The sequence below is a fragment of the Pituophis catenifer genome, unplaced genomic scaffold (assembly GCF_029215685.1).
Source record: "Pituophis catenifer annectens isolate HBS135680 unplaced genomic scaffold, rPitCat1.0.hap2 SCAF_2, whole genome shotgun sequence".
NCBI classification, from domain to species: domain Eukaryota; kingdom Metazoa; phylum Chordata; class Lepidosauria; order Squamata; family Colubridae; genus Pituophis; species Pituophis catenifer.
The window spans coordinates 141,897,928-141,911,575 of NW_027256882.1; the positions used below are offsets into that span (position 1 = coordinate 141,897,928).

At 39.7% G+C, this 13,648-nt stretch overlaps 1 protein-coding gene across 1 annotated transcript in view; it reads left to right on the top strand.

Annotated features, from left to right (window-relative positions):
- The window catches only part of SDK2 (sidekick cell adhesion molecule 2), a 443,151-nt gene that overhangs the window by 94,922 nt on the left and 334,581 nt on the right, over nt 1-13,648 (top strand). The gene's annotated exons all lie outside the window — the stretch shown is intronic.

Consider the following 13,648-nt stretch of genomic DNA (forward strand, 5'->3'; position numbering starts at 1 on the left):
TCAACCTTGAGCCTGATGCGATTCGAACTGCCAAACTGCTGGCAGCTGGCAGTCAGCAGAAGTATCCTGCAGTACTGCGCTCTAACCACTGCGCCACCTCGGCTCTCAAAATATATTTGATAATGGTATGTAATAATACAATATACCATAGTAATGAATTAAGCAAGTTTTTTTCTTTAAGAATGTTCCAAGGAGCTTTGCTGAGGCTTCTAAGCAAAGAGGCCTATAGAAACAGATGTGAGGATGGAAGGGAAATATCTCATGTTGCTAAAAGAAGGCCTCAACTCTGATAACCTTGACAGTATGTTGGGCTCCCACACTGTGTGCTCCCTTCATTGCCTGATGGCTCTCAGCATGAGCTTGTCAGCTTCTTAGATGGATCCATTTCGGCATGCAAGGTGTGCATGCTGTGTTCTGAGTCTAGCAGATGGCTGCATTTTGCATGGTGTGTGTGTGTGTGTGTGTGTGTGTGTGTGTGTGTGTGTGTGTGTGTGCGCGCAGCATCTAACAGTAGAATTCGAAGGAAGAAAATGCAATGCAGGTTCATTTACCAAGAGTCAGCTAGGCCTTTCCAGCCAGGCCTATCAATCAGTAGTGACAGGAGTAACCTTTGGAAGAAAGGGATTGAGCCTGAGCAAAGGAGGATATGTTGGATGCAGATGTAGAATGTCAGCTGAGAAGACAGTTTAATATAAAGGGTGGATCTGCTGCGTTACCTGCTTTGCTCACTCTTCTTTACCCATCTTTTCACTCATATTTAATAACAAACATTTGATGTGCAGTAGAGTGAATTCAAATTGAGAGCGATCTCAAGTTCATGCCAACAAGAGATATAACTGCAGTCCTCAATACTCTACAGTGTGTGGATTGCGATTTTTATCCCTTGGCATTCCTTACCTAGTCCGAGATTTGACCCCGTCCCCCCTGTGCATTACATGTTGTAGAGACTATACAAACACTCAGCTGAGCATCGAAATAACAGCTTGCAAATTTGCAGATCTATAAATTGCAAACAAAGCAAAATCCGTTACTTGACGTCCACCAATATTCTAAGAAGGTGTGAAATTAAATTAGAGAATAAGAAGACAAGATTATTCAACTGGGATTCAAGGGTTGTTCGTTTTTCTGGCAGTTCTTTCAGTTCTGCTGTGATCTGCCCATACATGTGCCAAGTCCCTAAACCAACCCCCTAGGCTGCAACCTGTTGGGAACTGGGATGCCAAAGCGGTGGGAGAGCACGCAAAGCTTCCTTTGTGCATGTGCAGGATTTATGTTGTATGTGTGAAACCATTCCCTCCCCACACCGAAACAGATGAAGCTGCCACTGCTAGTGGCAAAGGTTGGGGACCCCTGTCTTAAAGGACTTTTCAAATATATTTTTTCCTGGTAAACATGTCCTGTATTTTTGCATGTTTTTCATTCCTAGGGTTTTTTTTTTTTTAATGTAGTTTACAAAATATTGAAATAGCCTAATCCATCCACATTGTTGTTTTTTTATATAAAAACTATCAGACCTCTACTCTTCCTTCCTCTTTATTTATTTATATATATTAAAATAATAGTTGTCGGTTTTTCAGATTTTATTTATTCATATGCTTTTTGTGGGTACTTGTTTGGCTTTATAATTTTTTAATGTTGAACTCTAGAAAGGATGTTCCCCTTTCCCTGTAGCAAATTCCCAACATTTTATGGGTCTTTTCCCACCGCTCATGGCTTTTTATTGAAAATTATATATTGTACAGATGTTCAGAGAGAACCTTGAAGAAAGAATCCAGGGACTATTATATAAGCATCAGCTTGTACAGGAGAAGGTGAAGATGAGACTTAAGAGGGGAAGATTTCTAATAGATTTTCAAGATTCTGTTGGTTGATTATGAGCCATCAAGTCATTTTTAGTAACCACATAGATAGAGTTTCACCATGATAATCTATCCCTAACAAGACCTTTCAGATCTTCCAACAGTATGCTCATCACCACTGCAACTGGAGGACCAGCAGCCATTCACTTTTGCTGCTGGTCCTCCTCCTCTTCCTTCCTTCCATCTTTTCCAGCATTAGAGCCTTCTCCAAATAAATGGGTCTTTGTGTAATATGTTTGAAGTAAGATCATTTGAGCCTGGTTATTTATTATAACTCTGATCGATTTGTTTGATGATCTATTTGTATATTTTCTTGGCTGTCCATGATATTCTCAGGAGTCTTCCCTAAAACCAAAGTTCATAGAAGATGGAATATAATATAGAATAACAAGAGTTGGAAGAGACTTTGGAGATCTTCTAGTCCAACCCCCTGCTTAGGCAGGAAACCCTACACCACTTCAGACAAAGGGTTATCCAATTTCTTCTTAAAAACTTCCAGTGTTGAAGCATTCACAACTTCTGGAGGCACGTTGTTCCACTGATTAATTGTTCTGTTAGGAAATTTCTCCTTAGTTCTAAGTTACTTCTCTCCCTGATTAGCTTCCACCCATTGCTTCTTGTCCTACTCTTGGGTGCTTTGGAGAATAGCTTGACTCCCTCTTCTTTGTGGCAGCCCCTGAGATATTGGAACACAGCTATCATGTCTCCCCTAGTCCTTCTTTTCATTAAACTAGACATACCCAATTCCAGCAATCATACAAAAATATTAATACTCTTCTTACCCCACTTCTTCAAAGTCTACCTTACGCTTCCCTAGAGTGTCACAGGGAATACTACTGTACTGTGCAGCTTGCATGATTCTGATCTTTTTGATAAAGACAGATCACAGCATTGGAATCCCTTTTCCAAAGTTATCATGACTGCTCTACTAAGTCCTAGTCTATGGTGTATTTCTTGACTGCTTATTCTTTTGCTGTTGATGATTGATCCTAAAAGGCAGGAGCTATCCTGCCTTTTGATATATTCATTGTTCTGTTTTCATTTCTTTGGTCTTCTTTATATTTACTTTTAGCACCATTTTTCACATTGTTCCTTAACTTGCATTACTAGAGTGTGCAGATCCTTTGCGTTTTCAGTTTTCAGAGTATAGAACAGATTATTGATGCTTCTTACTCCACAAAATTCTGTTATTGCAGAACAGTATTTATAACAATAAGAGTTCCTTTAATGTACGTTTCCTGACTTGGTTTACTTTGAATAAATGGTATACTTATCCAGATGACGTCTTAATTGTGTTAAGATAGTGACAATTAAATACAGTATCCCTGAACACAGTGATGCTGGTATAATACCACCAGTATAATTCTGGAACAAGAATATATGTACACATATACAGAACTTTTTAAAAACACTTTACCATTATAATCCTCTAATACACCACTAAATATAATTAATCATATTAACAATACTTCACATTTTATGTAGACAGAATCCTAGAACTGTGTAATAAAATTAGATTTCAGAAAATATGTTTTAACACTCGTACAACAGAAATTTGAAAAGCTGTGATCAACACCTACTAAACTTTCATAAATATTTATTTGAAACAAAGTGACACAAAATTGAACAGAACATATATTCCCCAAGTATTTTTCTTCTTTTCTGCTCTTTTATATCTGACCAAATGTTGCTATTTACCGTAATTCATACATTTTTTGGCATCAATAGATAAAATGTCTATTTCCAGAGCTGAAAACGTAAATAGATTTATATCTTTATATGTAATTTATTGTGATATTGTAATATAAAGCATCTTTATTTATTTACATTTCATATTTCTAAACTACTTGCCTCCCTCAAAATCTTTCCTTTCTTAATGTTGTAGTTTCAAAGACCACAAATGGAAGTAAATGCACCTGTTGCTACGTTCGAGTTGATGTCATAATAATGACTTTCCTGTGATATTGCTTTCTGTGGCATATGGCACTCTTTTGTTATGCTGGCTGGGGGAAAAATCTGGAACATCTCAATTTCTTACACATTTTGGTTTGACGTTCCCAGTACATCTTCAGTACATGTTTGGAAGAGTTAACATGTCTCCTACCTATACATCCTACCGCCAAATGCAGGCAGCCTTAGATGTTCCTTTAGTGAGAGCTCCATTTAGCGCTCAGAAAAAGAATCAAGCAAAACAAATGATTGACTATATTGATTTTCAGTGAAATGAAAGTCATCAAGGTAGTACTGCCAAGAAGGGAGATATAACCATCCTTTCAGACTTTAGGGATGCAAGCAAGACTCTGTTGGAACAAAAGGTAGGTCCAATATGTTATTAGTCATCGCCTTAAAGAGAAAACAGGGGAAAAAAAATCTAAATACTTTCAAGCAGCCATTGTCTTAACTTTCTAGCTTCAGAAAAGGATTAATATGTTTTGGTACAGGATTCCTTCATCTTGCAGAAACTCTAGAGATCTGTTCAATGAATTTTCTCAGAGGAAAATTGCCACCACAATGCTTTTGACTTTCCCATGATCACAAATGAAATTAGTGTGTGTCAGTAGTGGGATTCAAAAATTTTTACTACCGGTTCTGTGGGCATGGCTTGGTGGGCATAGCTTGGTGGACATGGCAGGGGAGGATACTGTAAAATCTCCATTCCCATCCCACTCCAGGGGAAGGTTACTGGAAAATCCCCATTTCCTCCTGATCAGCTGGGACTCGGGAGGCAGAGAATAGATAGGGGCGGGGCCAGTCAGAGGTGGTATTTACCGGTTCTCCGAACTACTCAGAATATCCGCTACCGGTTCTCCAGAACTGGTCAGAACCTGCTGAATACCACCTCTGGTGTGTGTCCCTTTAGCACACTTTTATGGCCAGGCCATCCTAACCGAGGCAAAAGAATTTCTCACAGAAGAACTAGTGGTTTTGGATTACCTGAAATACAGCATGAAAGCCACAGCTTTACAATGAGTACTTTTTAAAGGAATGATAATTCTCATTGCTACATAACTTTATAGCCAGTTATCTTTGCAACATGATGAGGCACAGATGATGCCTTGAGATTCTGTCTGAAATTGATTGGAACTGGATTTGATGGCCACCTTAATGAGGATCATTTCTTTCCTTGGTTGTTTTCAATTAAGTTCTTTGGGGATGAAGGGTAGCCAAACATCTGAAACATTATAACCAGGTCCATATTTTCACTCAAAGTGATGCTTATTGAAGCACCTGTGACTTAAGCTAATGTATTTCAGTCCATAGCTTCTGATAATGAGACCAGGAAGCAGAATTTAATTGCAAGAACATTATCTTCTACCTTGAATCTGAAAAAGAAAGAAATGGCCATATAGCCAAATGGCCTATGAGATGTCAAAATGTTTGGCCATTCAGGTGTGTAGATAAATAATAGGCCTAATTCCAGAGTGTTGTATTGAAATGCAATCGTGTTATGTAAACATTCGGAAAACAACTATACACTGCTCATGTTTGAATGATTTTGTATTAGCCTAATAAACCAGATATTAATTACTCTTTTGTCTGTACTTGTTGAAACTTTTTGCAAGCTGAAACACCATGAAACCTTAAGTGAAAGATAGGTTTCAGTTTCATCTAGTAGATAATAATGGATAGCTGCTTTAAGGTAAACTAGGGCATTAAGTAGAAAAGCATTTAACATAGTTTACCCATTTGAAGAGTTTATGTATTTCCCAATTCCTCAAAGCCTGGGTCACCTACACAAAAGTCACAAGAAATCAATTTAAAAACAACCATTCTCCTGAAATCCTCACCAAGAACCTATGCCTCACCTATGGTAGTATCTCAGACATCCAAAATTTGAAAAATAATAGCATTTCCTCCAAGTTTCCAAAAGTGTGGGGCCAGCATATTCCAGAATGATGGGGCCACCACATAAAACATCTGCTTCTGAGCTTCCATATTTTGACCAGAGAAGAAAAAGGGACCAAAAGCATTGTTTCCACAGCCTCCGTTTGATCTCACTCTATCTGATGAAGATGTTTTGATGGGTAGACATAGATCCAAGATCCCATAAAGACTGAAGACTGCTTTGTAGGTCAAAACCACAAACTTGTAGTCTCTGTGCTAGTTTTCGAGAAAGGTTTGTATACATGCAAACACAAAATTTGCAAAATAGGATCATCCACATTCTCCCCCTGTATCATGCGGTCCAGGAGAAGAGCATTTTCTGCCATGGCTCCCAGCCTCTGGAATATCATGCCCCCCACCCCAGGTAACATCCGCATCCACCCTTTTGGCATTCAGAAAAGCCATGAAGACATGGCAGTGCCATCTGGCTTGGGGCTCCAATAGGGATATATCATTCTGGAGGTAGTTAATGGAGTAAATTAAGAGCCACTACCTCCCTGTGTGCATCTTGCTCCCTTCCCATCTTTGTCAATTTTAGCCAATGTTAGTGTTACTATTGTTTTAATGTTTCATACTGGTGTTTTATTCATTGTAAAATGACTAAAGTTGCCTCTATGTAAGATGGGCTGTATATGTTTGCTTGAAGATGATAGATGATAGATAGATAGATAGATAGATAGATAGATAGATAGATAGATAGATAGATAGATGATGGATGAATGGATGGATAATGCATGCATGCATAATGGAGGACAAACAGATAGATAAATACAGGTTGAAAGTTGAGGATTACCTGTAGATAGATAGATATGCTGATATCCTGTCCTTACCTGGACATCCTCACCCCTTTAGTAATATGTAATGTTTCTTACTCTGTGTAAGTGAAACAGAAATATAGACTACTTCCCCATTCTTGGTAGCAAAACCTAGAAGAAATTTGGGTAAAATTTATGTGCAAAAGATCTTCCACCACTGTACATAATGTCCAGTACAAGGGCTTGATTAACAGGAAAAATGGATAACTGCAGCAGGATAGCTAAAACCTGTGTCACAACTACCACAACAAAGTAGAGAAATCTGAAATGCCAAGGTTGCAGGATGCTTTCTGTCAGGACATTGTGAGCTCAGCAAGCCACCTCTAATAAACAAGGTGCAATTGTTTAACAGGAAGGTTGTTTTTTTAGACTGAAAAGCAATTAAATACAGTAATGGCATGGAGTCTTCATTGTCAGGAAACAGGGTACTCAGGAGAGCTTGGCTTGTCCTCAATCTGCGTGGTGACTGAAAATAAGTGCTCCAGCCGACAAAAGGACGTATATGCTCTCTTCAGGCTCGTGTAATCCAATATAGAGAGTTCTGCAAGAAATTGCATTTCAAGAAGCAAAAAGATACGACATTTGCCGTTATTGGATTTGTGTGTCTGCCAAGCTGTTTAATAATAACTTCTGGAATTTTCTAGGATACGGAGAAATGCTGACTTCACGAGACACACAGATTGTGGACAGGTCTAGTGGCTGACAAACTTGATGTCCTGTGTTAATGGTCCTGTTTTTCTTCCATTCACATTTTCTTGGTTAGAACTGTGTCGTCCTTTTCAATACATGAACATAGCCACTTGCGGGGGCGTGCACACACACATACACATACACACAGAGAGAGTTTCTCAGCCTGTTGCGCCTCTCACACCTTGATGTACAATAACCTTTGCTGTTTGTCCCAGCAGACAAACATACAAGTTGCATTTTCACAATTACTATTGATTAGCTCAGCTTCTGTCAGGAGGCAGCAAACAAGGAAGGCAAGCCACAGGTCTGGTCTCTTTGTTTGTACCTGTCCAAGCTGCCATCTGTACTAGGACAAGATTGCAAGGATAAAAGAATGACTTGGACCGGGATGAGTTTGCTTGCAGTCTGCTCCTTCTCAAATAGTGTGAGGTTAGGTGGGACATGCCATCTCATGTTCCACTCTTCCCCATCCAGCATGGGCTCCTCTTGCTCTACAGGTGGTCTTCATTAGCAGCAATTGGAAATTACAAAGGACTTATTTGGGGCTATTTATGAATGAGCTTCAAAGTTATGACAGTTGCAAACCCCCCATCACCACGATCATGGTTGTTTACGGCTATTTGCAGCATCCTGCAGTCATGTGACCGTGTTTTACGACAGCGTTGTCGACAACCAGCATTTACTTCCGGTTTTCAGCAAAACTGAATCCACTTGATTCACTTTATAATAGCCACTTCCGCTTAACAGCCAACACAAAAAAGGTAATAAAAGCAGGTTGGTCGCATGACTGGTCCATGTTACAACCATGACAGCTCCATTATGGTCATAAATTGAGGACTACCTGTACATTTTTCCTCTAGTAGTTCTGCAGTGAACTCTGCTTATGGGATTGTTTGCTTGCATCTGTCTTGTAGGCACTTAACTGGCCCCTTCCATGCCAGGTCTATGTTCTTCTGGCTTCACCTTCTTCAGCCTTTTCTTTTTTTTTCATACTTTTGCTATTGTTGCTACATGGATTGCAGCTCCCTCTTTTTGCATTTGCTTTAAAGCTATTCTCTTTCCTCCTTCTTTTCTCCAAACAACCTCTTACCCATTGCCTCCATTTGTTTTTGCCTGTATTGTGTATTTCTGGTGCTAAAGTTTCACTTTCTCTTCCTTCCTTCCTTTTGAATATATTCATGATCAGTTTTCCTCTTCTTTGTCACTTTCTTCATTTATTTCCGTTTTAAAAATGGTCAACAGTCTTAGTTTTATTGCCTTCGTAGAAACATAGACAGAAGGGACCTAAGTGGACATTAACTCCTGCATCCTGCAGAATGCACTGCACCATTCCTTGATAGATAACTATCCAGACTCAGTTGGAAAATCTCTAGTGAAGGAGGAAACCCCACCACCCCCGTTCCTTGTAAGTAACCATTTCCACTCTCTGATTGCTCTTACTGTCAAGAAGTCCTTCCTAATATCTCATAAGTATCTACATCTTTGAAATTTCATCCCATTCGTTCTAATCTCACCCTCTGCAGAAAATGAAAATAAGTCTGAATGCTGCACAGTGTGAAAACCATTCATGTGTTTGAAGACAGCTAACATGTCCCCTCTCAACTTTCTCTTTTGCAAACTCTTCTAATGTGTATGCTCATGCTCATGATTCTTTTCCTTCTTCTTTACAAATAGGCCTTATTTGTTCTGTTCTATGCCTCCTTTTCTTCCCTTTCCAGTGAACGTATATTTTAACAGTTCGTGTTCATTTATAATTATTCCATCTCATTTGCAGTTGCTCTAAAATTATTTCTAGATGACACTTTTATAGTGCTGTTGCTCTGTCTTGTGGAGATTCTTTCAAATGACAGTACTTACATTTTTATTTATGTACCTCCAGTATTTTCCTATTGCTTCTTCGATCTTCTGCTTAAAGTACTGAGAAGAAGAAAAGACAGTGCCGTAAACAGCTTTCTTCTGGGACTTCTTTTAAAAACTTCTCTGTGTACCTACCTTAAAACCTTGGGATTTCTTGATAGTTAGCCATGCCTGGAAATAAAAATAGTAAGATGAAAAACAAGATCATGCTGGCTGGAGATTAAAAGAACTGAAATCCAACCGATTTCCAAAGAAGCGTAAAGAGAAAGTGATAGAAACTCCAATTTTTGAGGTCACTGTGAGTAAGTTTAGATTGTCCATATTTGAAGAAAAAAAAAACCTCCAAATCTGTTGGATTCTTGCAAGCGAATGCATTTACACTCAATATGTGGCAACCATGTGTGATGTTAGCATTCCCATCTGCCCGCAGAATCTTACAAACAAAGGGGAAAAGTTCTCATAACTTACTGAAAACCACACTCAGATCAGGAAATCTAAAGCCCGCTTGCTCACTCTGTGCTCTTTAAATAATGCAAAACTGTTAGGGCCGTCTGCTGGAGCTGCATCTAAACAAGGTAAATGGATGAGAAATGGAACACGTCTTCAGGGAGATGATGCTGGGACTGTGTTTTGATCTCTCTCTCTCTCTCTCTCTCTCTCTCTCTCTCTCTCTCTCTCTCTCTCTCTCTCTCTTTCTTTTAAGCTTTTATCTGTATCAGTTAAGTTTGCATAAAACATAAACACAGTTGTCCAGATATGGGGCTGGGTTGTTTATTTCCTTGCTTCCTATTATCTGACCCAAATTGTGAGGAACTGGGGTAGGGAAATTAAATTTCACGCCCTGGTGGATCAAGATATCAAACTCCTGCAATGTGCATTTGGAGAAGATAAGATTTGATTAAGAAAGGCCACTATTAATTTGTGGCAAGTACACTTAGTCTAACAGAGAGCTAGCTTTTAATTAATAGCCAGAAGGAATTTAAAACTCCTATTCTCATGGGAGTGGGCGAAGAGGGGAGGCAGAGACAGAAAGCGAAGACAAATGTGATTGGAACAAACCGAGTTACAAAGATTAATAGATGCGCTCACAATTATCTGCGATAAACAAAAAGAGAAGAGCACAAATCAGAACAGCAGAAAGAAGGGCTTGTTTGCCAATTGCTTTTTAATTGGTCTTTTTGTCCTGTTCTAAGGTGAGATAGTAGATGAATTGCTGATGACAATTTCATCTGGGAATAAACCTGATGCCCATATGCTTCTTTATCTCTCCCCATCCCTTTTATTAGTTGGGGGGCGGGGGGAAGTTGTGAACTGCTGGCAGTATACAAGTTGCAACATCTGTACTCTATTACTTTAAAACACATAAATTTGCTAAGTAGTAGACATCACCTCAAGTTGCTTTTCAGGAAGTTTATATTTGAACCTTCTGTTTGACTTTGCTCAGAGATTTCTAAACAAGCTGAATAACACCAAACATTCAGAAAGCTCCAGAAATCAACCTTCCAACATAGGCATCTCTTCCTAACCACAATGATGCCAAAATGTGCATTGTGACATCATGATGCCAACTCTGTCCTTTTATATTTACATCACAATGTTGCATACAAGTATGTAAGATGTGGAATTTAGTTCCTGGATCCCTTGCTCCTTTTACAAGACAGGTATACTGAATTGCACATAGCTATTAACTTCTCTTTCTTTATTCTTTACAATGCTCAGCACTTTACTATCTCCAGTTTAAAAAGTGCTTTTCCATGCCTTTTTTTTTTTTTTTTTTTTTGCTGCTTTACAAATATACTGCTTCTTTCCTGATAATGCGTCATAAGCCCATTTGGGATCACTTGTACAATGCGATAACATTGTTCTATAGACAACCAGAAGGGACAAAGCCATAAAGCCAATTCAGAGAGTGGGTGGGAATGCTGGATCTCACTTTAAATTAACAGCTACTTTATTCTAATTGCAGCCAAGTAAAGAGGTTTACTGTGCAAAGAATACAGTAGGAGAAAATTGTTTGCAATATTGACTCTGCTCAAACCCTTACTCTATTTTACTTTACATGATTCCTCATCTTATGTGGGGTGGGAATTTATCCGTGATTTAGCTTCCAAGCTCCTAAGGCAGCTATTTTCTTTATTTTCTGTGTGAAAAAAGAGGCAGTTCCATCTTTAGTTTTGAGAAAAGAAATCTTATCCCTCATTCCCTAATCTGATCTCCTCTCTGATTAGAATATCCAGATGTTTAGGAATTTATAGTTCAAATATCTAGAAAGTACTAGGTTGGGGAAGAATGAATGCATCTAACCCCTAACTGGAGACAAAATAGCTGTATAAGGCAATCCAGGCAGAAAGCTTAATTCATCAGTATACCTGTCTTGTAAATGTTTCTTTCTCCATTGAAACTGGCTTAATGGAATCATGCAGCATTAGGCACCCAGACTGAATTGTAGATGTAGTAAAAAAACAAACAAATACTCTATTATTTCATGTCTTGATAACTGCATTGTGGGCTCAGGGGTGAAATCCAGCAGATTCTGACAGGTTCTGGAGAACCAGTAGGGGAAATTTTGAGCAGTTTGGAGAACTGGTAAATACCACCTCTGGCTGGCCCCAGGGTGGGGTGGGAATGGAGATTTTGCAGTATCCTTCCCCTGGAGTAGGGTGGGAATGGAGATTTTGCAGTATCCTTCCCCCTGCCATGCCCACCAAGCCACGCCCACCAAGCCACACTACGCCCACCAAACCACGCCCACAGAACCACTAGTAAAAAAAATTGGATTTCACCACTGTGTGAGCTCACTGTAAAAACTAAATACTCCAGCTCTAAATACATCCAGCTGAAATACACCGAATGGCTTTTCTACATATACAAAATTGGCTTCTGGACTTCCTACATGTACAACATGACAAATCTGTGTAGACTAGAATGTACATTCCACATCAAGGCAGCCAGTTTTTATTATGTATAAAACACATTTAGAATAAACAGTTTCCAGATTTCAGGCTCCCCATTGCTGGATTTGGTTCAGAGAATCTTTGTTCAAGAATCTGTTGGGGATTATTTGAAGGAGAAAAGCTGGCAGAACTGGGGGAGGGTGGAGTTAAATCAGACACCAGCCTAGAATCATTACATTGCCACACATGGTACAAGTCCAACCCTCTTGAATTCTGTTAACCCTTACCTGGAATCAATTTAACGTTGAACTTTAGTTGACTAGGTACTTGTGTATAGGTTTAAGCAATACATCTTCTCAACTGCAACTTAACATATAGTCCTGATCAGTGGTGAAATCCAAATGTTTTTACTACCGGTTCTGTGGGCGTGGCTTGGTGGACATGGCTTGGTGGTGTGGCAGGGGAATGATACTGCAAAATCTCCATTTCCACCCCACTCCAGGGGAAGGATACTGCAAAATCCGCATTCCTTCCCCACTCCTGGGGGAAAGATACTGCAAAATCCCCATTCCCTCCCCACTCCTGGAGGAAGGATATTGCAAAATCTCCATTCCCACCCAACTCTGGGGCCAGCCAGAGGTGGTATTTGCCGGTTCTCCGAACTACTAAAAATTTCTGCTACCGGTTCTCCAAACTGCTCAAAATTTCCGCTACCGGTTCTCCAGAACCTGTCAGAACCTGCTAGATTTCACCCCTGGTCCTGATGCATTATAGCTAACATATTTGGATTCTAGCATTGAGAAGGAGTCTGGGCGATGTCTTAAAGGCATTAATTGGACAGATCACTTAACCTTTCACAAAAGTCTACTAAGGAGACTTGGATCCAATTCCCCACTCAACTATGAGCTTCACTGGGAGCTTTGAACTAATTGCTTCAGTGTCCTTCCTCACAAGTCAATTGTGAGTATAAAAAGAGCATGAGACCAAACAAGTAGCCTTGAGCTAGAAGGGAAGGATTTTTTAAAAAATCCCAATTCACTTCCCTTTATATCCAGTGCACTAATTTGCTGTTTTGTGGCAGTTCTATTAACGGGAGTAACAGAATTACTATTACAGGAATGTTATTTTAGTAGGCTGGATGAGATACAGCTAATTCAAAGTAGAGAGATAGGGAAAGAGCCAAGGGGAAGGTTTGAAGATTATTTTTCTTGCTAGATATTGGGGGAGGGGGGAGAGAATGATTTAGTGGAAAACTTTCAAGGGGCTTTGGAGACTATTCTGTGGAAAACACGCTGCTCCCAGATTGTCTTTTAAGCCAGGGGTCCCCAACACCCAGGCTGCGGACCAGCACTGTCCATGGACCATCGGGAACCAGTCCACACAAGCAAGTGAAGCCCCATCCATGCATGTGCAGGATCCAGGCAATGTGCGAAACCACACACACAAACACACACACACACACACACACACACACACACACACACACACTCCATGGAAAAACTGTCCTCCCCAGAATCGGTCCCTAGCACCCAAAAGGGTGCTGTTTTAAGCAGAATGACCAGCAATATTTCTCTTAAAGAAGGGTTTATGTTTCGAAGTAGAGAATGGACAAGCCAATAGGTTCAGGTGTTTTCAGCCAATAGACATG